Here is a 25,480-nt window from a genome sequence, read left to right on the forward strand (position 1 = left end):
GTTTCATTTTCTATTATAGAGAGAATTTTGGATTTTCTTTTTTTGAGAGAGTTTCAACTTATGACGTCTGCTCTTGATGATTGCTCTTTATTATCAGACTAAGATACCAATCAATTTTTGATGTAGGTGGAGATTAAACTCCAGTTGAGCTAACTGGAACCCACTAGAATTTTGGATTTAACTATACCATTGGAGATACTCTCAATGCACCGCCCGAAAATTTGATAACCTTACTAATAAATGCTTTTTTTTTTTTTTTTTTCAATCCTTATAATAAAAGTACGTCGTATTGGATATGTCATAACGTTCTCTCTGTGACGGCGCTATTTTGGTATGTTCTTCTCTGAATCTTATTTTTACTTTAATTAATGAATTAATTAATTGAGAGCGAGTTTGTTTGATTTTGAGTAAAATATTTATTTATTGTTGCGTTATGCTTTGTGCTTGGGCATTTGGCGTTTGGCAGCAAAGAAAGAAAGAAAGAAACACTCTGACTCAGTCTCAATAATTCAATGGCTAACGTAAGTAAGTTAATTGAACTCACACTCACATATTCCTTCCTCTGATCTGATGAAAAGTAGTAATACGGACTCGTCCTTGCCTGCCACAGGAAGGAAGGAAGGAAGAAGTAGTAAATATGGGAATGTGAAGCGAAACTCGCGCTTAAGGTAACGGTCACTGATGTAGTAGTAGAAGCTTTGGTCGCTGCTTGCACCGGAGAATTTGGCTATGGGTCTATGGTCTAAAATTAAAGGAAAGGAAACTCAGTTTAAGGGTCCCCCTCCCCCAGCTGTTGGTCAGGTTCTACTACTACTACTACTACGTACCTTTGTATCTGGTAATGGAAAAAAGGTTGTGAATTCTTAAATTAAAAAAATTGATGGTGTTGGATTGGATAGGATACCTTTTTTGTATTTGTATTTGTAGGCTTCCAGTCAAAACAAAAGGGCTGTGGTTGATTTTTCTTCACCCAATATAGCAAAAGAAATGCATGTATGTAGGCCATTTAAGATCTACCATTATTGGGGACGGGGACACGATAGCCCGTATGCTTGAGTTGAGTTTTCACGCGTCGGACTTCTTTGCCGAAATCATATATGTCCATGTTGGAGATTGCATGATGGGCTGTTATTTCAAAAAATTTCGATAACTATCATATAATATTCAAAATCTTTCCCTCTTTTTTCATCGGTACCTTTACCTCAAGGCTGAAAATTTTCCCGTCTGTTGCTGTTTGGCATGTTGAAAAGTTTTCAAACTGGGAAGATGTTAATGAAGCAGCAGCAGCTGCTATTGGAGATCTACAGGTAACTTTAAAGTTGTGTGGATTGTTATTGGATCTTTCTTTATTCTTTCACTAACCTCATATATGTTGCTCAGATGGCATCTCCTCCCCTTATAAGAACAAGGTAGGTGGGGTGTCAAGACCCATTGGATGTGTGTATATTATAATTATTTATTCTACTGAAGGTGATATTAGGGAGATCAGACGGAATTATTTTCTTAGGAAATTTACCTCATCACTTTTCAGTTGCAGTTCCTACAAAATGAAACTTGGGGTAAGATGTCGTCAAGAAAGAATTACATTCATTTTAATATTACTGTATTTTTCACTCTCTGATTCTTATATTTTTGAGTTCTTTTATACATTAGGGCATTTTATAATGAATGATTTTGTGACACATTACAAAAATGAAAAATTAAATGATGAAATGTGATTCTAACTTGAATGCTACTTGTTAGGAATTCTATAAAGATCAGAAAAGAGGTTTGACAGTGATCCTGATTTTAGGAGAGGGCACAGAAGGCAGTGGTTCGGCTCCAGGTGATTTTTTTTTTAAACTTTTGTAGCTTATGGATTGAGGTTAATCTCTCAAATAATGCAAAATCTTAGGTCACTATTAAAATTTTGAATATCTAGGCTTCACATTATGTCTGTTTGAGTTTCTCTTTTACTAATTTTTCGTGGCTTAACTTTCTACTGGGTGGGGATCAGAAATATCGTAAAGCATGGACACAGATTTGTGAAATCAGTCAAAATGAGTTTAACAGGGTTTGTGTCCGTTTGGATTGAATTTATTGTTGCTGAAACTAAAAACTGAAAACTGAAAATACTATAACAAAATAATTTTTAAATGTGTGAATAGTGCTGTGGGACTCATTTTTAATATTTTTAAATGTGTGAACAGTGCATGCACAGTGCGTAAACAGTGCATACACTGTTCATAAACAGTGAATTTTGTCTCTGAAAATCAATAACTACGGCTAAAAAAAAAAAAGAAAAAAAGAAGAAGAGAACGCACGTTTGTAAACGCAGACGCCCAATCCAAACCCCACCTTTATCAACGTCTTTTGGAGTTCAGTTAGAGGAAAAGGTATGTGAATTTCAATAATTTTATCCCCCAAAAAAAAAAAATATATATATATATATATTTTTTTTGGGATAAAATTGCCACTTAGTGTTTGGATAGCAATGCGTTTGCGTTTGTGCTAGCGGCTGCGTTTTTTGGCTTGGTCCTATGCACTGTTCATAGGATCCGCAAGTACAGAAAAATGTAAATTTTTAACTTTAAAATTGAGTCCCACGGCACTATTCACATATTTAAAAATTATTTTGTTACAATATTTTCAATTTTCAGCAATAAGCAGTATCTAAATAAACCCTTATAGTGTTAATTCAATAAATTGAAAATGATGATATAATAGATTTCATTAAAGTTGCCTGAAATGCAGATGGTCCTTGCTGCATATAGACTGCAAAGATCTTTGTTTATAGTGAGGTTTCCAGAAAATTAGGCAACCAAGTGACAGTTATACTTTTCTTGCTGACAGGGGGAAAGCTTCTACAATCCATATATTCCTGACGTTTTGAATGAATTGACTAGTAAAAATTTAGTTGAGGACAGTCAGGGGGCTCGTGTGATCTTTCTTGAAGGGTTTAATCTACCGCTTATTGTTGTGAAGAGTGATGGTGGTTACAATTATGCTTCAACTGATCTAACAGCTATTTGGTTAATAGTTTTTACTACTATTATCTTAGTTTTAATAAACTTTGAAGTTGATGATGCCTTGGTTGTTAGTTTTATGATCATTTAGCTGTTCTCATATTTGCATCTGTTTCCTGTAGACTTTGATTTGCATAATTCACTAAGGCATCTTAAATGTTAGTACTGCCAAAAGAATAAAACTGACGTTATAGTTTCCATGATCATCCAATAATAATTAATACTTTAATGCATGAGTTTTGTTTTTTGTTTTTATTATTATTATGCAAGCATGTGTACCAATGTAGTTAATACCATGCTGAAGGCCATTTCGGTTTAGTAAGGGAGTTTTTTTTTTTAATACTAATTACCAGTGTAATGTTTTGAGATCACTGCTAATTGTATAGATAGATAAATAAATAAAGATATTTATGTATTTATTTATATGTTAGTCAAAAGCGAAAGGTTGTAAGTTTGAGTTTGAAAATCAGTATCTCCAAAAATAAATTGGGGGTAGGACTACCCTACCTACTATGACCTCTTCTAGACCCTACAAAAAGTAGGAGTATTATGCATTTGGTATGACCTTTTTATTTATATGTTCATTAGTCAAAACTCATGAAATTTGTCAAAAATATTTAAATTTATAAGTCTATATCTCATTTAATATGCTAATTTTCTAGCTAAAATGTTAGCTCCTTAATAAAAAAAGGGTCATGCTAACGAGTGCCCTTAGAGCACAAATTAAGAATCCAGCTATAGAAAATTTTTATGGGAAAAGAAAAAAAAAACAATTAATGTTTTGATAACTTTTTTCATTTCCCATAAAAATGATGTCAAAATTTTCCTAAAATGGATTCTTAACGAGTATCCTAAGGGCACTCGTTAGCATTTCCCATAAAAAAAAAAAGACAATTGTTGTACTTAGATGATGGTGATGATGATCATAATAACAAAAGCACACCGTCTCCACATTGTTTCCATGTTTGACAGGTGGCCGTGGTAGTGTACAAAAATTTAATTAAGTTGAATTGTGCAATCAATTCACATGGATTTCAGGAAGGGGCAGACACGCTTATATAAAAAGACACTAAGGGTTCGTTTGTATATTGTTTATTTTGCTGAAAACTGAAAACTGAAAATACTATAGTAAAATAATTCTTAAAAGTGTGAATAGTATCGTTGAACCCATTTTTAATGAAAAAGTTGCTAAAAAAAGAGGTTTGTGAGTCCCATAAACAATGCACGGGACTCACTGGTGTGACATATTCTTGTGAAATATTTGTTGGTCAAAGAGGTAGTGGGTCCTGTGTACAGTGCACAAGACCCATTGACAGTACCATGTCTCACGTAAAACGCGGGTCTCAATAAAAAAAAAAAAAAAAGCAAATGAAACATGGAGAAATGCAATCCAAGCGTATATTAAACTAAATAAAACCAAAATTAAAAAGAAATAGAGAGGTGGTGTGAAGTGGGTGGGTGGGGACGATCTGCCAAATGGGGGTTACTACCTAAAAATTGGTTGCAATGGCAGTGATGTGTGCTATTTTTTTCCCCTTTGGCTGTAATCCAATACTTTCTCTGGTATTGTCAAAATGACCTGGTATATGGAATGGCACGAAACATCTGTGTTTCTGTACTGGCCTAGGTACCGGTATGGCAGTATGGCATATAACTGGTTGGTACTATACAAAATTGACTCCTGATAAGTATAATTCCTGAAGCCTAAGTAATAACTAACTACCCTGTAGTAGCTGACGACCCTAAAGTAGATGACGACTTTGCTTATATTCTCGTGACTGACCCCAAAAGGTTGATGATCCATATTGGGGATGATAGGAGCAACTGAAGGTCATCAATGCATGGGTTAGAGACGACCAAAATGACATTTCATGGAAGGATAAGTTGATGGGATGAAGTTGACGGGTTCAACATGTCTCTTTCGTGGTTCGCACGCATAGGTATATAAGGAAATATCTTGCGCCCCACACTTAACCCTAATCAAGAAGACTCCTACAAGGAAAGGATTCTGCAAGATATGCGAAATAAAGAGTTTCTTTCCTACAAGGAAACATCTTCATGATCAAGGCACGGATGCCAGCCCTACACTACTATAAAAGCCCCGAGACCCTCACAAATCAAGGTACGCATAATTTACCCCAGCTCTGGCACTCTAGAGTTGTGAAAAGGTTTAACTTGACATTCGGAGGGTATTTGGCCAGCACTACATTGGTGCTCTTTGTTAGGTCTTCTCTTTTTGTTGTGCAGGCATGGTTGTGAGCGCGTAAGGACTGTGTGGCTCACTGGTGATTTTTTCTGTATCATCAGTTGCCACTGTCTGTGGGAAATTGCGATTTGTAAGCCATACTATCGCTTCCTAGACAAAGAGTTGCATGGTACTTACTCACTCGATGGCGACCACCAACAACGTTCAGGGAGACGAATCATGCATGACCGACTCGAGAGACAGGTTCAAACTCTCGCTGCTGTTGTAGAACGCCTTACCAAGCAAAACAATGATCTGGAAGAGCAGCTGCGTCAAAAGAACGCAGGGCATAACACTCAGGAGGAAGACTAAGAAGGTACTAGCGTTGAGAGAAGGGACCAAGAGAGGTCGGAGGGTAGCAACGCCCCAAGTAGACCAGAACGACAGGACACAAGCCATCCATCCATCATAGATACGTCTACACCTCACATGGTAGTAGAGATGTAGATGATGAAGGAACGGATGGACTTTATGATGAACGCCTTTAGAGGACGAGTGTCTAGTGACCTCGATGACTTGGTTCACCGAACCAATTCACCATTTACCATGTCCATCAATTCCTTCCCCCTTCCGCCGAAGTTTCGAATGCCACATATAGAAAGCTATGACGGAGCCAAGGACCCCATAGATCACTTGGAATCTTTCAAGACTCAGATGCACCTTCAAGGGGTGGCAGATGAGATCATGTGTAGGGCCTTCCCCACTACGCTAAAAGGTCCCGCAAGGATTTGCTTCAGTAGATTGACACCTAACTCCATTACTACATTCAAGGAGCTAAGTGCCTAGTTTGCTTCACACTTTATCGGGGGGCATAGGTATAAGAAGTCTATTGCGTGCCTGATGAGCATCAAGCAACGGGAAGATGAGATACTAAGGTCTTACATAGCCCGCTTTAATAAAGAAGCACTTTCAATCGATGAGGTGGATGATAAGATACTGGTAGCCGTGTTCACTAATGGGTTGCAGAAGGGTAAGATTTTATTCTCCCTATATAAGAACGATCCCAAAACTATGTCGGATGTGCTTTACAGAGCGACTAAATACATGAACGCGGAAGACGTACTTTTGGCCCGAGAGGAGAAACCCAGGAAGAGAGAAATATAGGAAGACACGTGGCAGGACAGAGGGCGGAAGATGGCAAGAACTGGAGAACGAAGGGAGGATAGGCACTCTAAGCCTCCCACAGGGAAATTCACGAGCTTCACCCTGCTGATTGCCTCGATCGACTAGGTCTTGATGCAAATCAAGGACGAAGGGGCCTTAACCTTTCCTAGCAAGCTGAAGGGAGATCCCAACAAGAGGTCTAGAGACAAATATTGCTGTTTCCATTGTGACCACGGTTATGACATAGTCGACTGCTACAACTTAAAACAACAGATTGAAACCCTTATCAGGCAAGGAAAGTTACAGAAGTTCGTCAGTAGGGAGAGAGCGGATCCACCTCAAGAGTAGCCTTTCTGATGGGACAACGAGCGTCCAAGGCCGCCCCTAGGAGACATAAGAATGATTGTAGGGGGCACAACAACTGCCGGGTCATCCAAAAAGGCCTGTAAGGCTTACCTAAGGATGGTCCATAACGTCCAGTTGATAGGGTCTGTGCCAAGGATGCCACGGATTGACAACCTCGTCATCGAATTTTTGAAAGAGGATGCCCGACGTCTTTACCACCCGCATGACAACGCACTCGTTGTCAGCATACGAGTAGGAGATTACAACACGCATCAGGTCCTGGTTGACAATGGTAGCTCCGCTGACATACTTTACTACCCAGCATAAAGAGTGACTAGTTTCGACGAACGCTCTGCTCGTTGGTTTTGGAGGAACAAGGGTATACCCCTTTAGCGTAGTCACATTATCTGTGACGGTAGGTGACTACCTCCAACAGATCACTAAGGACGTGACATTTCTTATGGTTAACTGCTTATCCGCCTATAATGCCATCTTGGGATGGCCTACCCTCAATTCATGGAAGGACGTAACCTTAACCTACCACTTAATGATCAAATTCCCCATCAATTATGTAGTAGGGGAGCTACGTGTGTAGTGACCTAAAAAGGGGGGTCTTGCATTCTACAGAATCCCACATCGCTTAGGGAAGTATAAGAAGGTACGACCTTCCTTCAATGTGTAGAAGCCTTTTCCCCCACTACTGTGTGCTTTGAGGGGGAACAAAACCGTGAGGGGCATGGGCCCCAAAGTGGACAATATCTACATAATTGGGGCGAGGCTGTTACAGATGGTATCATAGCCATGCCCTAGCCGGAAGTGTGGGCCCCACACGTGAGGACATGTGTGCCCGTAAGGAGGGTGGATTGTAGTGACCCAAAAAAGGGAGTCTTGTATTCTATGGAATCCCACATCGCTTAGGGAAGCACAAGGGAATGTGTTTATAAGGAATGACCTTCCTTCAATGTGTAGAGGTCTTTTCCCCCACTGTTGTGTGTTTTAAGGGAGAACAAAACTGTGAGGGGCATGGGCTCCAAAGCAGACAATATCTACACAGTTGGGGCGAGGTCGTTACAACGTGGGAACCAGATAGCTGCACACGAATGCTACATAGCTATGATGGAGATGGATGACCACCTTTAGGCCATGAGCATAGAGGAGCACCGGATGATGACGGAGCTCGTAGAAAAGCTTGAAGAGATACTTCTTGACGACTCTGAGCCTGATCAAATGACCAGAATCGGTATTCTAGCCAGCCCGATGATCCGCCGAGCACTTACAACTTTTCTCAAAGACAACCGGGATGTATTCACTTGGAGCCATAAGGACATGCTAGGAATTGACCCTTCGGTTATGGTGCACAGACTGAGTGTATCGCCTTCCTTCCCACTCGTTTGACAGAAGAAGCGAGTATTCCCCCCAGAACGAGACCAGGCTATAGCAGAAGAAGTTCACAAGCTACAAGAGGCGAACTTCATCAGAGAAGTTCACTACCCCGACTAGTTAGCAAACGTGGTAATGGTCAAGAAAGCTAGCGGGAAATGGAGGATGTGCGTAGATTTCATTGACCTAAACAAGGCATGCCCTAAAGATAGCTACCCCCTTACATGGGTCGATGTCCTAGTTGACTCTACAGCCCAGCACCAGTTACTAAGCTTCATGGACACCTTTTTCGGTTATAACCAAATTCAAATGGATGAGGCGGATTAGGAGAAAACTTCATTCGTTATTAGCCAAGGCCTCTTCTATTACAAAGTGATGCCGTTTGGCATCAAGAACGCAGGGGCGACGTATCAGAGGCTCACGAACAAGATGTTCGCGAACTAGATCAGGAGGAATGTTAAAGTCTACGTCGATGACATGCTGGTAAAAAACCGTAGGGAGGATGACCATTTGACAGATCTCAAGGAAACATTTGACACCCTTCGCTCCTACAACATGAAACTCAACCCGAGTAAATGTGCATTTGGAGTGATGGTGGGAAAGTTCCTAGGGTTCATGGTATCTCAAAGAGGTATCGAGGCCAACCTGGATAAGATTAGGGCCATAGTGGAGATGGCCCTGCTAAAGAACGTAAAAGAAGTTCAAAGTTTAAACGGCAAAGTAGCCGCCCTAAATAGGTTTGTATCGAGGGCAACAGATAAATGTTTACCCTTCTTTTGCATGCTAAAAAATTCTTTTGAGTGGACGGCCGAGTGCCAGCAGGCATTCGAGGATTTAAAGGCTTACCTCTCTTCCCCATCGCTACTAAGCCCTTCATAACTTGGGGAAAAACTCTTCCTCTATTTGACCGTCTCCCCGGCAGCCGTCAACGCGGCCTTAGTTAGGGAAGAAGACAAGGTTCAAAAGCCCGTGTATTATGCCAGCTGGGCACTTCGGGGTGCAAAAGAAAGATATCCATTGATGGAGAAGCTCGCCTTCGCTTTGGTTATGACAGCTCGCAAGTTCAAACCATACTTCCAAGCCTCCATGGTGATCGTCCTAACCGACAAGCCCTTATGGCGGGCAATGAGCAACCCCGAAGCCGCTGGGTGATGGGCACTGTGGGCCATAGAATTGAGTGAGTTTGACATTCAGTACTACCCATGTACTGCCATCAAGGGACAGGTCGTCACTAACTTCATAGCGGAGTTCACCAACGGGGAAGATAAGGAGGCAGATGAGTGCCCTCCAACGGGGAAGACAAAGAGGCAGATGAGTGCCCTTGATGGAGCATACATATAGACAGGTTGGTGGAGCAGACATTGTGCTTCTTTCCCTAGAAGAAGACAAGATTGAATGTATGGTTCGCCTCGACTTCCCTACCACCAACAATGAAGTGAAGTACAAAGCACTAGCGGTAGGGCTTGACCTCGCCAAAGCTGCAGGGGTCACAAATGTGGTTATTCATTGCGACTCCCAGGTCGTCACCAACCAAGTAAACGGGGATTACGAATGTAAGGGTGAAAGGATGAAGAAGTACCTGGAGCAAGTAAAAAGAAGGGTGGACAACTTGCAGGGCAAGATTGTTCAAATACCCAGGGGAGAAAATGAGCAAGCCGACTGCCTTGCCAAAGTTGCTTCAGTCGAATATGTGGTCATCCCTGACAATGTACTCTCCTTTGTTCAGCTTTCTTTGCTAATAGATCCCGTCGATGTGCAGGAGTTAGATTATGAAAATAATTGGACCACACGATTAGTCTCCCACTTGAAAAATGGCGTGTTACCAGACGGAAAGGAGGCCGTAAGGAAGTTGAAGGTCCAAGTAGTGCGATTCGTTCTAATAAAGAACGTCTTGTACAAGAGAGTCTTCTTCTGCCCATACCTGAGGTGTTTGGGCCTTGAGAAAGCAAACTACGTCATGAGAGAAGTTCATGAAGGGATTTGCGGAAACCTCTCAAGATCACGGTTGTTGGTACACAAATTGATTCGAGCAGGGTACTACTAGCCTACCATGTAGAAGGATGCCCAGACTTATGTCAAAACTTGCAACAAGTGTCAAAGGTTCAGCAACATCATTAGATAGCCGTCCGAAGAGTTGACCCTAATGACTGCCCCATGGCCATTTGCTCAGTGGGGATTAGACATCATGGGACCATTTCTGATAGCGGTGCGACAGTTAAAGTTCCTTATAGTAGGCATAGACTACTTCACAAAGTGGGTAGAAGCTGAAGCTCTGGCAACCATTACAAAGAAGAACGTGCGATGCTTCGTCTGGAGGCACATCATCTACAGGTATAGGATCCTTAGGGTCTTGGTCTCAGACAACGGAAAATAATTTGACAATGACTCCTTCCGGGATTTTTTCTCACTGTTGGGGATCAAAAACCACTACTCCTCCCTTGCCCACCCCGAAGTTAACGGGCAAGTTGAGGTTACAAACTGATCCTTGCTCAAAATTATCAAGACTTTGCTTGAGGGAGCAAACGGTATATGGCTTGAAGAGTTACCAAGCATACTACAGGTATACAGGACAACAGTAAGAACACCTATCGGAGAGACACCATTTCAGCTAACATACGGGAGCGAGGTGATCATTCTAGCCGAGGTCAGGCTCACAAGCTACAGGGTGGACAGCCATGATGAAAGCAAAAATAACGAGGCTATGCGTCTACAGCTTGATCTACTGGACAAAGTTAGGGTGACAGTCGAACAAAGACTCGCATGGTACCAGGACCTCATGGCCAAGCATTACAACTCCCGGGTCAGACACAGAGACTTTTAGGTTGGAGATCTCTTTTTGAGAAAGGTAATGGGCGCCGCCAAAGACTCTACCTAAGGGAAGCTCAACCCTAATTGGGAGGGGCCTTACAAGATTACGTCATGGCAGAGGAAAGGCACCTACCACCTAGAGACACTAGACGGACGGAAGTTGCACCATCCGTGGAACACCAAGCACCTACAAAAGTACAACCAGTAGAGTTAACAGCGGGGAAAGCAACACTTTTCATTTTCCAGTTTACTTTAGTCAATTTTAGCTACACTCAGTTTTTCAGTTTACCCTTGTTAATTTTTGCTACAATACTCTTTAAGCCCAAAGGGCAAGTCTTTTTCTTTAGAGAACAATTTTTCTATGAATGCATGGTTTATCATAATAAAAGGAGTTTATTCAGATATGACTAATGTGTTTTTCTACAAGTGGACGAGTTTATTAGTAAGTCCATAAAGTAGACGAGTTCATGAGTCCATAAAGTGGATGAGTTTATTAGTAAGTCCATAAAGTGGATGGGTTCATTCCAGGAGGATGAGTTATTGTCCATAAAGTGGACGAGTTTAATAATAAGTCCACAAAGTGGACGAATTCACTAGTAAGTCCATAAAGTGGACGAGTTCATTCCAGGAGGATGAATCATTATAAAACAGATGAGTTAATATTAGCATGTCCATAAAGTGGACGAGTTTAAGAATAAGTCCACAAAGTGGACAAGTTCACTGTTAAGTTCGTAAAGTGGACGAGTTTATTAGCTTGTCCATAAAGTGGAAGAGTTTAATAATAAGTCCACAAAGTGGACGAGTTCACTGTCAAGTTCGTAAAGCGGACAAGTTTATTAGCTTATCCATAAAGTGGACGAGTTCACTGTTAAGTTTGCAAAGCAGGCGAGTTTATTAGCAAGTCCATAAAGTGGACAATACTATAAAGTGGACGAGTCCACAAAGTGGATGGGTTTATTGGTCCATAAAATGGACAAGTTCTTTTCAGAAGAATGGATTGCGATTATAAGGTACATGAAAGGACAAATACTTTGATGTTACCAGGTTCACAAGTGGACGGACCTATCATTAAAGTAGACGGATTTATAAAATCCATGAAGAGGCTGAATTCATGCCTCGAGAATGACTTATGACCCATGATTAAAGTGGACGGATCCACAAGTGGATGGGTTCATAACTTAGTCCACAAGTGGACGGATCCATGATTAAACCCGTAAGTAGACGAGCTTGTATCATAAGGGTAAAAGTCCACAAATGGACAAGATTCATCACATGAAGAAATTAAAATCCACAAAGGAACAAGTTTCTTAGCCCACAAAGTGGACGAAGTCCAGTGTAAAGTTTATTAGCCCATAAGTGGACGAGTTTGGAACAAACGAATCAGAATTCCTAAGTCAAAAAATAGACGGATTCACAAGGGCAAGGGATGAACATCCATGCATATTGAAAGCGACGAATATAAAATACCATAAATAAAAATAAAGTTTTTACAAACAGAGCCCAAAAACCAAAGGGCATTAAACATTGTTCAAAAATTAGATCAAATTTACAATAAGAAGGAAAGAAAAAGGCAAGGTTTAAGAGGCTAGGGGGTCTTATGGGGTCTCGTCACCCTTGGAGGGAAGGTCTTGGGCTTCTTGAGTTGGAGGATCTTCAGCATTCGAAGGGTTGGCCGACGGGGTCAGAGGAACGACGGGCTTATCCACAGCATTGAGCAAGAACGACACTATCATCCTCTGGATTCGCCTCAAACTCGGTGGAGTCGTCATTCTCTTCAAGAGTAGTTTTGCCTGCAGGTGTCGACGGCAAGGGGTCATCCATGGAAACCTTAGACAAATCTAGGTGAGGGTAGATGGATTTGATCTGTTTAAGGCAATCCTCAAACCCATCACTATAGTATTCAACACAAGCATCAATGAATGTCTGTGACGCCCTGAATTCCTTCATGGTGTCAGCCTTGGCTGTCTCCACCTAACCTAAAAGGGCCGTCAGCTCCTTTTTTGCCGCCTTCTTGGCATCTTGTTCCTTTTTCTTCTGACGACCCTCCTCCTCCAACTTCTCTCTCAACTCTTTCACCTCCTAGTTAAGGGTTCGGAGGGTCTCTTTATATTGTTTTTGCCCGTCGGTCAGGTTCTTGATGCACTTATGCAGACGGGTGATCACCCCTTATTTGGTGACGCCCCTATCCTGCGACGCCTTCATACGAACCAACACCTACAAAACAGTACTTTTGTCAGCTTTTAAGCATAAAAAACAAATAAATAGAGAGAAATAAGGAAGGGACATACTCGGGCAAAGTCAAAGAGTCCCGATGACCCCAGTTCCTCCGTCCCTTGCTTAGCCCAAGGGTTTATGTCTTTATCCTTAATGATGGACCCCATCATCTTAACGGTGTAGTCCTTATGTGCAAGAAGACGACGGTCTAGTTCCTGGATGACAGGGCCAGACGTCGTCATCAGTCCTTTGCCTAACTCGTGTTTGGGCTTGGGAGGTGACAGCCTCTCCAGGAGTGGTGGGCACCTTTTTGGACGGGCGGTTGTCCTTCCCATTAGCTTTCCTCTTCGGCACCCCTTTATCGACGGCCTTGGGGGCTGATGAGGACGCTCCCTCTTTTCCCTTTGCCTTCTCTTCCTTTTTTTGGGCAGCAGCAGTCCTCACTTGCACTCTTTGCCTAGCAACCTCCATTTATGCAAAGGACAAGTGACGAGAGTTAGAACAAATAACGACGCAAATAGAAAAATAGGGGTCAAGGTGGATAAACTTACGACGACGGGAGAAAGCGTTAAGGCGACGGGCTGTTGGTGTTGGCTCAGGACCCCCATAATAAGCGTGTAAAGTGTCAAGTGTAATGAGATCTCGACACTTCTGCTCGTCCAATGGGATCTCTGTAACCTGACGAATAAAAGCTTCTTGCTCGTCTGTAATATGCGGACGAACACTAGCTGAAATAGAAGGGAAAAGCAGACGATGTTAGAAATTTAATACAAATAAACTAGAAGAAGCAAACGAGTTAACTTGAATCCTTGACATAAGCCCAGGTGTTGTCAAAACCATGGGGCATTGTCTCCCACTCTTCCTGATAACATACCCAATTCGTCCTTTTAACAAAGAAATACCTGCCATTCTAATTCCTATTGGAATCGGGCATATCAAATACCAGCCTTAGCTCTTTCTTCCTTGCAGAGAAATGATAAATTCCTTAGGACGAGACAATGTGCTAAAGATGATAGCACCAGAAGAACTCGTCAAGAGTTAGTTGACGGTTCCTTCCACTTAAACAACCCCACAAAATCTCATCCTTAATGAGATTCCTCCAAGCGTTGGGGGCAATTTGGTTGAGGGACAACCCCAAAAAATTGGCCAACTGATGGTGAAGTGCCGTTAGAGGCAGTCTCAATCCTACCGTGAACATGGCGTCATACATGCCGATGTTTGCGGTCTTCCCTGTATAACACTTTTCAAACTTTCCAAGGAGATGAATTAGGATGTTGTCTGGAATTTGGAAACGGTCATGTAAAGTTTTGAAAACCTTGTCTGACATCATAGGCAGAAAGTCATTAACCGTCCATTCTTTAGGGAGAATGAAGGGACGGTCATCTCCTAGGCTTCCTGAAGTACTCTCTATGACCTCCTCATCATCGTCATTTTCATCCCCATCACTCTCTCTCCTTTCCTCCTCGTCATCTTCGTCTTCGCCCTCACTCACTACCTCATCTTCTCCATAATTTTCCATTTCCTCGTCAGAAGATTGGGCTTACGTTTCCCTCTCTGACAACCAGGAGAAGCCCTCCTCGGGCTCATGACCTGATGGGAAGACCTTGTCGTAGCCCGCTCCTTCGCGGACTGACGACTGCTCACTCGTCACTTCTCTAGACATTTGACTACCTACAAGCGACAGAGGTATTCTAAGAACCTAAGTTGACGACCTTTCTAAAAATTTTCACATTCAACTAAGATAAAAGTAAAAAATGAGAGGCAGTAAGAGCAAAAGTGACTTACCAAGTAAAGCAGATGATTTCGTGAAAGGAGATGGTCTCAGTAAAGCGACAAAGACACGATAAGGTGAGTAAAATCCTTGAAGTGACGAGTTCTCTCTGATGATCAGCAAGAATGAAATAGGAGGAAATAAGGGAGGAAGTGAGGTATATATAGGGTAAAAACGCATAGAAGACGAAGCGACACCCTCATCCAAGAGCAAGGCTAATCGGCTTGAGCCATGTGTTCTGACAATTATGGCTGCTCGAGGAGTCAGGCAATAAATGCCCCATCTGCCAATATATATATATATATATATTTATATAAATACTCCACAACCAGAAAGCTGGAATTGATGGGATTATGGAGTAGGGGGCAACTGAGAAGTATAATTCTTGAAGCCTAAGTAATAACTGACTACCCTATAGTAGCTAACGACCCTAAAGTAGCTGACGACTTTGCTTGTATTCTCGTGACTGACCCCAAAAGGTTGACAATCCATATTGGGGATGATGGGAGAAACTGAAGGTCATCAATGCATGGGTTAGAGATGACCAGAATGACGTTTCATGGAAGGATAAGTTGACGGGATGAAGCTGATGGGTCCAACATGTCTCTTGTGTGGTTCGCACGCATAGGTATATAAGGAAATATCTTGCGCCCCACACTTAACCCTAATCAAGAAGACTTCTACAAGGAAAGGATTTCACAAGATACGCGAAATAAAGAGTTTCTCTCCTACAAGGAAACATCTTCATGATCAAGGCACGGATGCCAACCCTACACTATTATAAAAGCCTCGAGACCCTCACAAATCAAGGTATGCATAATTTACCCCAGCTCTGTCACTCTAGAGGGTATTTGGCCGGCATCACACTGGTGCTCTCTGTTAGGTCTTTTCTTTTTGTTGTGCAGGCACGGTTGCGAGTGCGTAAGGATTGTGTGGCTCACTGATGATTTTTTCGGCATCATCAACTCCTAACACACTTTTCCATAATCATCTAATAATTTCTTAATGCTTTCAAGGCATATGTTTTGGATTTTTTTAATAGATTTTTGTCTATAAATTTATGATTGTTGAAAGTTCTGATTACAATGTATAGGTATCGTCTTAATGAAGAGAAAGCTAAGTGGATGATATATGTTACTGATGTTGGCCAGCAGCAGCACTTTGATATGGTGTTTAAGGTATGGATTCAAAGTCAGATCTTGTATCCCATTTTATGCTGATTCATGCATGTTTTTTGTCTTTGTAACTTTTTATTTATATCAATGTTCATAACTGGTTATTGATAACAATTTGAATTAATATACCTGCTATATAAGTTATGGGATAGTACTGCTGCAAATTTGCCATCAGAAGCATAAAATCAGAGATACTTTTGCTTTTGTATTTCAGGCTGGCAAACGTGCAGGTTGGCTTTCTACTGATGATAATGCATGCCCTAAAGCTAGCCATATGGGTTTTGATCTTGTTCTTGGAGATGATAAGAAGCGCTTTCGAACTCGCAGCAGTGAAGTGGTTCGGTTGGCTGATTTACTGGATGAAGCCAAGAGTCGCTGTAAAACAACACTTATTGAACGTGGTATGATACTGAATGACCTGTCTTTTGTTTTACTTGTCTTAAATGTTGTTCTCTCTCTCTCTCTCTCTCTCTGTTTCTTATTTTTGTAATTATGTCTACGAGGCAGCTTCTATTTTTCTGCTGTAATACCTAAAACTCTTAAGATGTAATTGTTTCTTGTTATAACGAGACCATAACTACTAAGCTTTTAAACTTATGGAATGCTTAATATTTCTCCAATGTTGGGTAGGTAAGGGGGATGAATGGACTGAAGAGGAGCTTGAGCAAACAGCTGAGGCAATAGGTTATGGAGCTGTCAAGTAAGTTATACTGTTATCTACATCAGTAATATACATAATAATTCTATAAATACTTGCAGAATTAGCTGGCCTTATAAGTATTTTTTTAATATTGGTAACTACTCATTCACCTAGTGGATGTTGAATACCCCACCTAGTTCTTATAAGGAGATGTCATTTGATCTAAAACTCATTGGTTGTTTGACCTCTACATGTATTACGAAGTTAGTGTATCTTGCCAGCTCATGGTTTGATATATATATATATATATATATATATTTTTTTTTCATTTCATTACAGAAGGAAAGGTTATATCAAGTTTTAATATCTCTCTGAAATTTAATGATTAACTTGATATCCTGCTGATAATTCCATAAATTAAGTTCGTAATTCTCATTCAGTAGGTTATCAAATATTTTTTACATTGGGATAATTTATGTGATGCTTATTCTTATATTTTGTAGCTAGTAGATGGTATTTGTCAGCTAGAGAATATGCTATTGGACATAGTGTTGGGTCCCAAATAATATTATTACAATATTAGTAATCCAAAATAACAATCACACACAAGAACACAAACATTTACGTGGAAAACCCTTTATTTTTTAAGGGAAAAACCATGAGACAAATTCAGAATAATTTAACTATTATCAAATCAATTATAATAATTCTTGTGTATGGCTCATGGTTAAAGAAAAATCTCTCTTGTTTTTCTTTACTTAACACACACACACACACACACACACACACACTAATTATCTCTCTCAAAGGCGGCAACACTTTGCTCTTTCCTCCTTGGCTATCTTCTCGAAGGCGACAACCCTTTACTCTCTCCTCCTTGGCTATCTTCTTGAAGGCGGCAGTACTTTACTCTCTCCTTCCTCTTATGTTCCTCCCAAGCGAAAATCCCTTGTTTCACGCTCTATTTTCCCTCTCCCCATAGGGAGGACCCTTGGGCCAAAGCCATCAAATTCTTTGTAGTATTGTCTATTTATAAGACTCTTTTGCTATTCCCTTTTGTTTCTTGAACTAGGAATACATTACCTCTTCAACAATGAATCTATTCCATCTTGGACTAGGAATACATTACCTCTTTAATAAGGAATAGACTTCTTTCCACACCAAGGAATCTTTCCTTCTACAACAAGAAAACCCAAATTAATTTTTCCTTCTTCAACTAGGAAACCTAATTAACTTTCCAAGTCACAATTGGAATTTGAGGCAATTTGCCAACAGATAGGTTCTTAGAGTATTACTTTTTGCTCTTTCAGGAAAATTGCCCAACTTATACAACAATTATTTGTAACACATTGTGATTAAGAATTTGGTGGTTTCATGCTTGGAGTTTTTATTTTAGTGGTATGACTTATGAGCATGCATTTGATATTTTTCAAAATGGTTTTGGCAGGTTTGCAGACTTGAAGAACAATAGATTGACCAATTACACATTTAGTTTTGTTCAGATGCTGAATGATAAGGTTCCTTTACCATTCATTGGCATTGTTGGGTTTTTGTAATCTATTTACTCTCTCTCTCTCTCTCTCTCTCTCTCTCTCTCTCTCTCTCTCTCTCTCTCTCTGGATGCTTTAGTGACTGTTGTAGCTAATGGCGGAGCCAAAATTTGAAATCGGAGGCCGAGGGGGGGGGGGGGGGGGCCGAAAATTTATAACCAATAGTCCAATATACATGTTTCCATACACTCGTGGCATATGTAGATTTATACATATTATGAACAGAAGCAACACGTTTGCACACACACATTATATATATATATATACACACACATATACTTATGACCAATCTATAGAATAAATGTCACTCATGTGAATATTAAGTGTTATTTTAATGTTAAAAAACCCATAAAATATAGCATATGCATTAATTATATTCTATTTATTTGCTATGTTTTTATTTTTATTTTTTATATCTGAATTAGTTGTGTAGTAAATTTTATTTGTAGTGAAATCTTAATTATAAATTATAATCCTCACATGGTTAGATAAACCTCAAGTACAGCTTATATTGGGTTTTGTTAAACTCATAAAGTGATGACTATATAACATATTTTTTTTTAATAAATATAGGTACATCTAAAACTTTGGAGTTTAACTTAAAAACAATACCAATTTATGAAGTTTATTATATAATTATTTCAAATTTTTATTACTTACACACATTTTTTATGAAAAATAATAAGTTATCATATATAGAATTTGAGATGAAAACACATTTGAAAGCTAACAATATTTTTTGTACTTTTTTTTTTTAAACTCTTGAATTAAAACTTTTGCTTCTTTAGTTCTTTTTTCCTATCCTTATTATTAATCTTATTTGTAACATTTTGAACCTTAAAAAACATTGATATAATAGGAAATCTTTTTTTCCATGAAACTTGAGATATAAAAAGAGATATCTCTATATTTAAAAAAAAAAAAAACACAAGGACTCTAGTATTGGTGGGGCCAGGGGGGCAACCCCCTCCTACTTGGTTGCAACTACTGCTTTATTACCACTACTACTAGTATTTGTTTCTAACTTTCCTAAAATTGATGTGAGTAGGGGAATACTGCTGTATACAAGTTCCTAATTCAAACAGTAGTTATAGCTAAATGTTTAATGTTGCATTTGTTGGGCTTTGTGGAGCCTAGTTGTGTTTGATCTAGATTATGACTCGACCTGAAATAATATTGTTACATTTTTTAATGGGAGATTTTCTGAGACTTGGTCCATGGAGTGGAGGCTTGGGTTGATAGGCCCAAGCGGTAGTGCTCATGGAGAAGTCTCCTTAGAAGTTTGGGGGCAACACCCCTGGGAAAAATTTTTGGCTCGTTTTTGTAGCCCATTGTGAATCCTATGCGTAGGATATAAAAACTGTTATTTTGGAGATTAGGTTTTTGATGTCATTTTTCTAAGAGAGAAAAACTGTACTGCTGCACTTTGTATTTTTCCCTGAGAATAGTGAAATCCCTGCAACTCTGTGGACGTAGGCAAATTACCGAACCACGTAAATACTGTCTTGGATGTGATTATTTTCTTTGACGTATATTTTTCTCTATTTTTGCATCTCACAGGTCTGTAAATTTCGTACATATTCCCATCAATTGGTATTAGAGCCTAGGTTAGGTTTGAGTGGGAGCAATGGCAGAGGAAACAGGAAAGACGTCTGGAATAGAAAAATTCAATGGCACAAACTTTGGATTCTGGAGGATGCAAATCGAGGACTATCTCTATGGGAAGAAGTTGCACTTGCCGCTTTTAAAGGAGAAACCTACAACTATGAAAGATGGTGAATGGACTCTTCTTGACAGATAGGTACTGGGAGTTATCAGATTAACTCTATCAAGGTCTGTTGCACAGTTGTGAAGGAGAAGACCATAGTAGATCTGATGAAGACTTTCTCTGGTATGTATGAAAAGCCATCAGTAAACAACAAGGTGCATCTGATGAAGAAACTATTCAATTTGAAGATTGTAGAGAATGCATCAGTAGCACAACATTTGAATGAATTTAACACCATCACAAATCAACTATCTTCAGTAGAAATTGATTTTGATAATGAGATTCGTGCACTGATCGTTTTGGCTTCATTGCTTTAAGTTGGGAGGCTATAAGAATGGCAGTGAGTAATTCTACTAGAAAAGAAAAGTTGAAGTACGATGACATACGAGATGTAGTTCTGGTTGGGGAGATTCACAGAAGAGATGCAAGTGAAACTTCAGGGTCTGGTTTTGCCCTAAACCTTGAGACAAGAGGTAGAGGTAATGATAGGAATTCAAATCGAGGTAGATCAAAATTTAGAAATTCCAATCGGAACAGAAGTAAATCTTGATTTGGCTAATAGGTACAATGTTGGAACTGTGGCAAAGCTGGCCACTTTAAGAGGCGTTGCAAAAATCCTAGGAAGAATAATGATGATGCTGTTGCTAATGCTGTAACAGATGAGGTACATGATGCGCTACTTTTTGCTGTAGACAATCCATTTAATGATTGGGTTTTGGACTCAGAAGCTTCGTTTCATACCACTCCACACCAAGAAATCATACAGAACTATGTTGAAGGTGATTTTGGTAAGGTGTATTTGGCTGATGGAGAAGCCTTGGATGTTGTGGGAATGGGAGACGTTTGGATTATATTGCCCAATGGGTCTGTCTAGTTACTGCAAAAGGTTCGACATATTCCTGACCTGAGGAAGAATTTGATTTATATAGGACAACTTGACGATGAAGGGCATGCAATACTATTTGTTGGTGGTACTTGGAAGGTTACAAAGGGAGTCATGATATTGGCTCATGGAAGGAAAACTAGTACTCTGTATATAACCTAAAGTCCAAGGGACACAATTGAAGTTGTTGAAGCAAGTATTGATGCAAATCTATGGCACTGTAGACTTGGTCACATGATTGAGAAAGGAATGAAGATGCTATTGTCAAAAGGGAAATTACCAAAATTGAAGTCTATTAATCTTGACATGTGTGAAAGCTACATCTTAGGAAAGCAAAAAATGGTGAGCTTCTTGAAAACTGGCAGGACACCAAAGGGTGGAAAATTGGAGTTAGTACACACTGATTTGTGGGGGCCTCCTCTGATTGCATCCCTTGGAGGTTCAAAGTACTACATTACTTTCATTAATGACTCAAGCAGAAAAGTATGAGTTTATTTTTTGAAAAATAAATTTGATGTATTTGGGACCTTTAAGATGTGGAAGGCCATGGTTGAGACAGAAACAGATTTGAAAGTAAAATGTCTGAGGTTAGACAATGGAGGAGAGTACATAGATGGAGGGTTCAATGAGTATTATGCTGCACATGGAATTAGAATGGAGAAGACCATTCCTGGGACACCGCAGTAGAATGATGTGGTTGAGCGCATGAACAGAACTCTCAATGAGCGTGCTAGGAGTATGAGATTGCATGCTAGATTACCAAAAACTTTCTGGGCTGATGCTGTTAGTACTATAGCTTACTTGATAAACCAAGGACCATCAGTTCCTATGGAGTTTAGAATTACTAAAGAGGTTTGGAGCAGTAAAGAGGTAAAGTTTTCCCATTTGAAAGTTTTTGGTTGTATTTCTTATGTTCATATTAATTTTGATGCGCTTGTAGTAAACTTGATGCAAAGTTTAAAATATGTTTTTTTATTGGCTATGGTGATGAGAAATTTGGCTATCGGTTTTGGGATGAACAAAATCAAAAAATTATCAGAAGTAGAAATGTGATATTTAATGAACAAGTTATGTACAAGGACATATCAACTTTAGTGCCGGATGTTATAGAGATAGATTAAAAGAAATCTAAGTTTGTCAACTTAGATGAATTGACTAAAAATACTGTCTAGAAAGGGGGTGAAGAAGAAAAGGAGAATGTAAATTCACACGTAGATCAGAGTACACCTGTAGCTGAAGTTCGTAGATCTTCTCAGGCCATTAGACCTCCATAGCATTATTCATCTGCACTAAATTATCTCCTGTTGACTAATAGTGGTGAGCCAGAGTGTTATGATTAAACCTTGTAAGATGAAAATTCAAGCAAGTGGGAGTTAGCCATGAATGATGAGATGGATACTTTATTGGGGAATTAGACATGGGAACTGACTGAATTTCCAGAAGGAAAGAAGGCTTTGCACAACAAGTGGGTATATAGAATAAAGAATGAACATGATGGTAGCAAATGCTACAAGGCCAGATTATTTGTCAAAGGGTTCCAGCAGAAGAAAGGCATTGACTACTCAGAAATATTTTCTCTAGTTATAAAGATGTCAACAATTAGACTAATACTGGGAATGGTGGCTATAGAGAATCTACATCTTGAGCAGCTAGATGTGAAGACAACATTCTTTCATGGTGACTTGGAGGAAGACATTTACACGAGTTAGCCAGAAGGGTTTAATGTTTAGGGACAAGAGAGCCTGGTCTGCAAACTGAGAAAGAGCTTGTATGGCCTAAAGCAAGCTCCAAGACAATGGTACAAGAAATTTGATAGTTTTATAAATAAAATTGGGTTCAAGAGGTGTGAAGCTGATCACTGTTGCTATGCTAAGTTCTTTGACAATTCTTATATCATTTTACTATTGTATGTGGATGAAATGCTCATTGCAAGTTCTAGCATTGAGGAGATTAATAATCTGAAGAAGCAATTGTCAAAACAATTTGCAATGAAGGATTTGGGAGTTGTAAAACAAATCCTTGGTATGAGAATCATTAGAGACAAGGCTAATGGTACATTAAAGCTTTCACAAGCAAAATATGTGAAGAAGATTCTTAGCAGGTTCAACATGAACGAAGCTAAACCAGTGAGCACACACTTGGGTAGTCATTTCAGACTAAGTAAAGAACAGTCATTGAAGACAAAAGAAGAAAGGGACCATATGAGCAAGGTGCCCTATGTCTCAGCTATTGGCAACTTGACGTATGTTATGGTGTGTACAAGGCTAGATATTACACATGATATAAAAACTGTTATTTAGGAAATTAGGGTTTTGATGTCGTTTTTTTGAGAGAGAAAAACTGTACTGCCGCACTCTGTATTTTTCCCTGAGAATAGTGAAATCATTGTAACTCCGTGGACGTAGGCAAATTGCCAAATCACGTAAATACTGTTTTGTGTGTGATTATTTTTCTTTAGCATATATTTTTCTCTATTTTTGCATCTCACAGGTTTAGGAATTTCGTACATATTCCCATCAACATTTGCGTTTGTATGAAACAAAGTTTCAGTAGCCCCCGGTTTGACCTGAATTGGTGTTACCAGGACTGATTTTGACTAGAATGATTAAGCTTAAAATTAAAGATCACAAAAGAGGTTTACCTTTCTAGGTATCAGGGCATAAACAAGAGAACTCAAATATTATAAACACATTTTAGGTTTTTTTTTTTTTTTTTTCAAATGCAATAATGTAAAAGCAACTTCATGTTGATAATAAGTTAATCAACATAATTAAACTTTATTTGTTTGGCTCCTAAAGCCTAAACTTTATTACATGTAAAGGCTTCTATCTCATCCGCGAAAGCTGTTTGTGGTTTTATGGATTTTTTTTTTTTTTTGGAGATTATCCTGGCAGCTTGATAATACTGGGTGATGAGGCTCAACTAGTCAACTTATTGAAGTCTAATGTTGTTTTTGGTTTGTTTGAGATAGATGGGGGCAAAGTTTTGGATCACGCGGATGAGCGTGCATTGGGACTTCATCTGCTACAATTTTCTGAGGTAAGATCTTTTTAGAATTTATTGCTCTGATGTTTCTTGACCATGGGATGAATGTAACTTAACTAGCCAGCATGATGCGTGGATCTGATTGCTGTCCGCCAATTCACTTTTTAGGTTGTTGAAGAGCCCTGCACCAATCTATTACCGAATGTGCTGTGTGAATACCTCTATAATTTGTCGGAATACTTTACGACGTTCTATTCCAATTGTCAGGTATGGTCCATGTGTGTTCAGTCTCATGCTCTATGAGTATGTTGTGTTTGGTAGGACCATGGAAACAATGATGGATTATCATCTTTGCCTCTATGACACTGTGAGTGAAAGATTTATCGGTGGGTTACCCAATTTCTGAGATGTCATAAACAAATTCCTGTTTCTAGTGGGACGTGATAAAGAAGCTGTAAATGAATGTATGGGATAGTCAAATTCTTATTCTGAATTAACCTTGTTATATTGAAACCTTGATCAGGTCGTTGGTTCAGCTGAGCAAACGAGCAGACTCTTGCTATGTGAAGCTACTGCAGCCGTGATGAGGAAATGCTTTTATCTCCTTGGGATCATATTTATTCTTACCTGTTTACAAGATATGAAATTATACAATAACGCTACTATAACCCATTTAAAGTGTTCAAAATGTTTCAAACGTGTACAACTCATTGAGTACACTGTACAGATAGCATTTAGGATGCAAGTTTTGGTGAAAAATATGGCCATGCAATGTGGGAATTTAGGCCTTGTTTGGTTTAAAAAAAATGATCACTCATTACTCATCACTCAGTTTTCATCACTCATCATTCATCACTCATCACTATCACTCAAAAATACCCCAATTTCTGATAACGTTATTTGTGGCTTGTTTGGGTGAAATATCTGACTCAGTTTTGAAACTCCATCACTCACCTTTATGTCAACTCACTGGGTCCCACAAATATCAATTAAAAATCTCTGTACAGAACGGTCATAAGCTTACCCGCGTTCTCTCTCTCTCTGTGTCTCTCTTCTCCACGCCCTTTCCACCCCAAAACGTCCCCAACATCCAGAAACCCAAAATTATCAAAATGGAACTGTGCAAATGCCCAGAATAGCAAATCGGAGTGATGCTCTTCTTCCTCACCTCGAACCTGTCTGCACAAAACCCCAATTCCTCTCAGCATTCGGACTTGGCTTGAGGATCTCGTTGCCCCTCACTTCCCCGCCTCCACTGCGTTAGATCCTCCCTCAGCTCGAACTCCAGAAAACCCACTCGAAGGAATCCCAGACTCCCAACTCTGAACATAACCCCGTTCGGGAGGACGCCGGAAAGTGGGCCTTACACGATCAAAAATCGCGGTAGCATGTGGTAATCGAAATTTCTTTTTAAATTTGGGTCGCTTTTTATTTTTATTTCTATTATTTTTATTTTTATTTTTTATGATCTTGATTATAATTGTTATGATTATGATAGTGTTTGTTATGTTTATGTAGTGGGTTTTTATTTATTTTTGCTAAGAGTGTTAACTATGAGTTTGCCTTATTTTCATAATTTTTTTTTTAAAATCTCACTTTATTTTTTG

The 25,480-nt window shown here is 39.5% G+C and overlaps 1 pseudogene; it reads left to right on the forward strand.

Moving 5' to 3' along the window:
- Nucleotides 1-512: 512 nt before the first annotated feature.
- LOC126704954 (arginine--tRNA ligase, cytoplasmic-like) lies at nucleotides 513-25,449 on the forward strand (annotated as a pseudogene).
- The last annotated feature ends 31 nt before the right edge of the window (nucleotides 25,450-25,480 follow it).

Source organism: Quercus robur, chromosome 11 (assembly GCF_932294415.1).
Source record: "Quercus robur chromosome 11, dhQueRobu3.1, whole genome shotgun sequence".
In the NCBI taxonomy this organism is placed as follows: Eukaryota; Viridiplantae; Streptophyta; class Magnoliopsida; order Fagales; family Fagaceae; genus Quercus; species Quercus robur.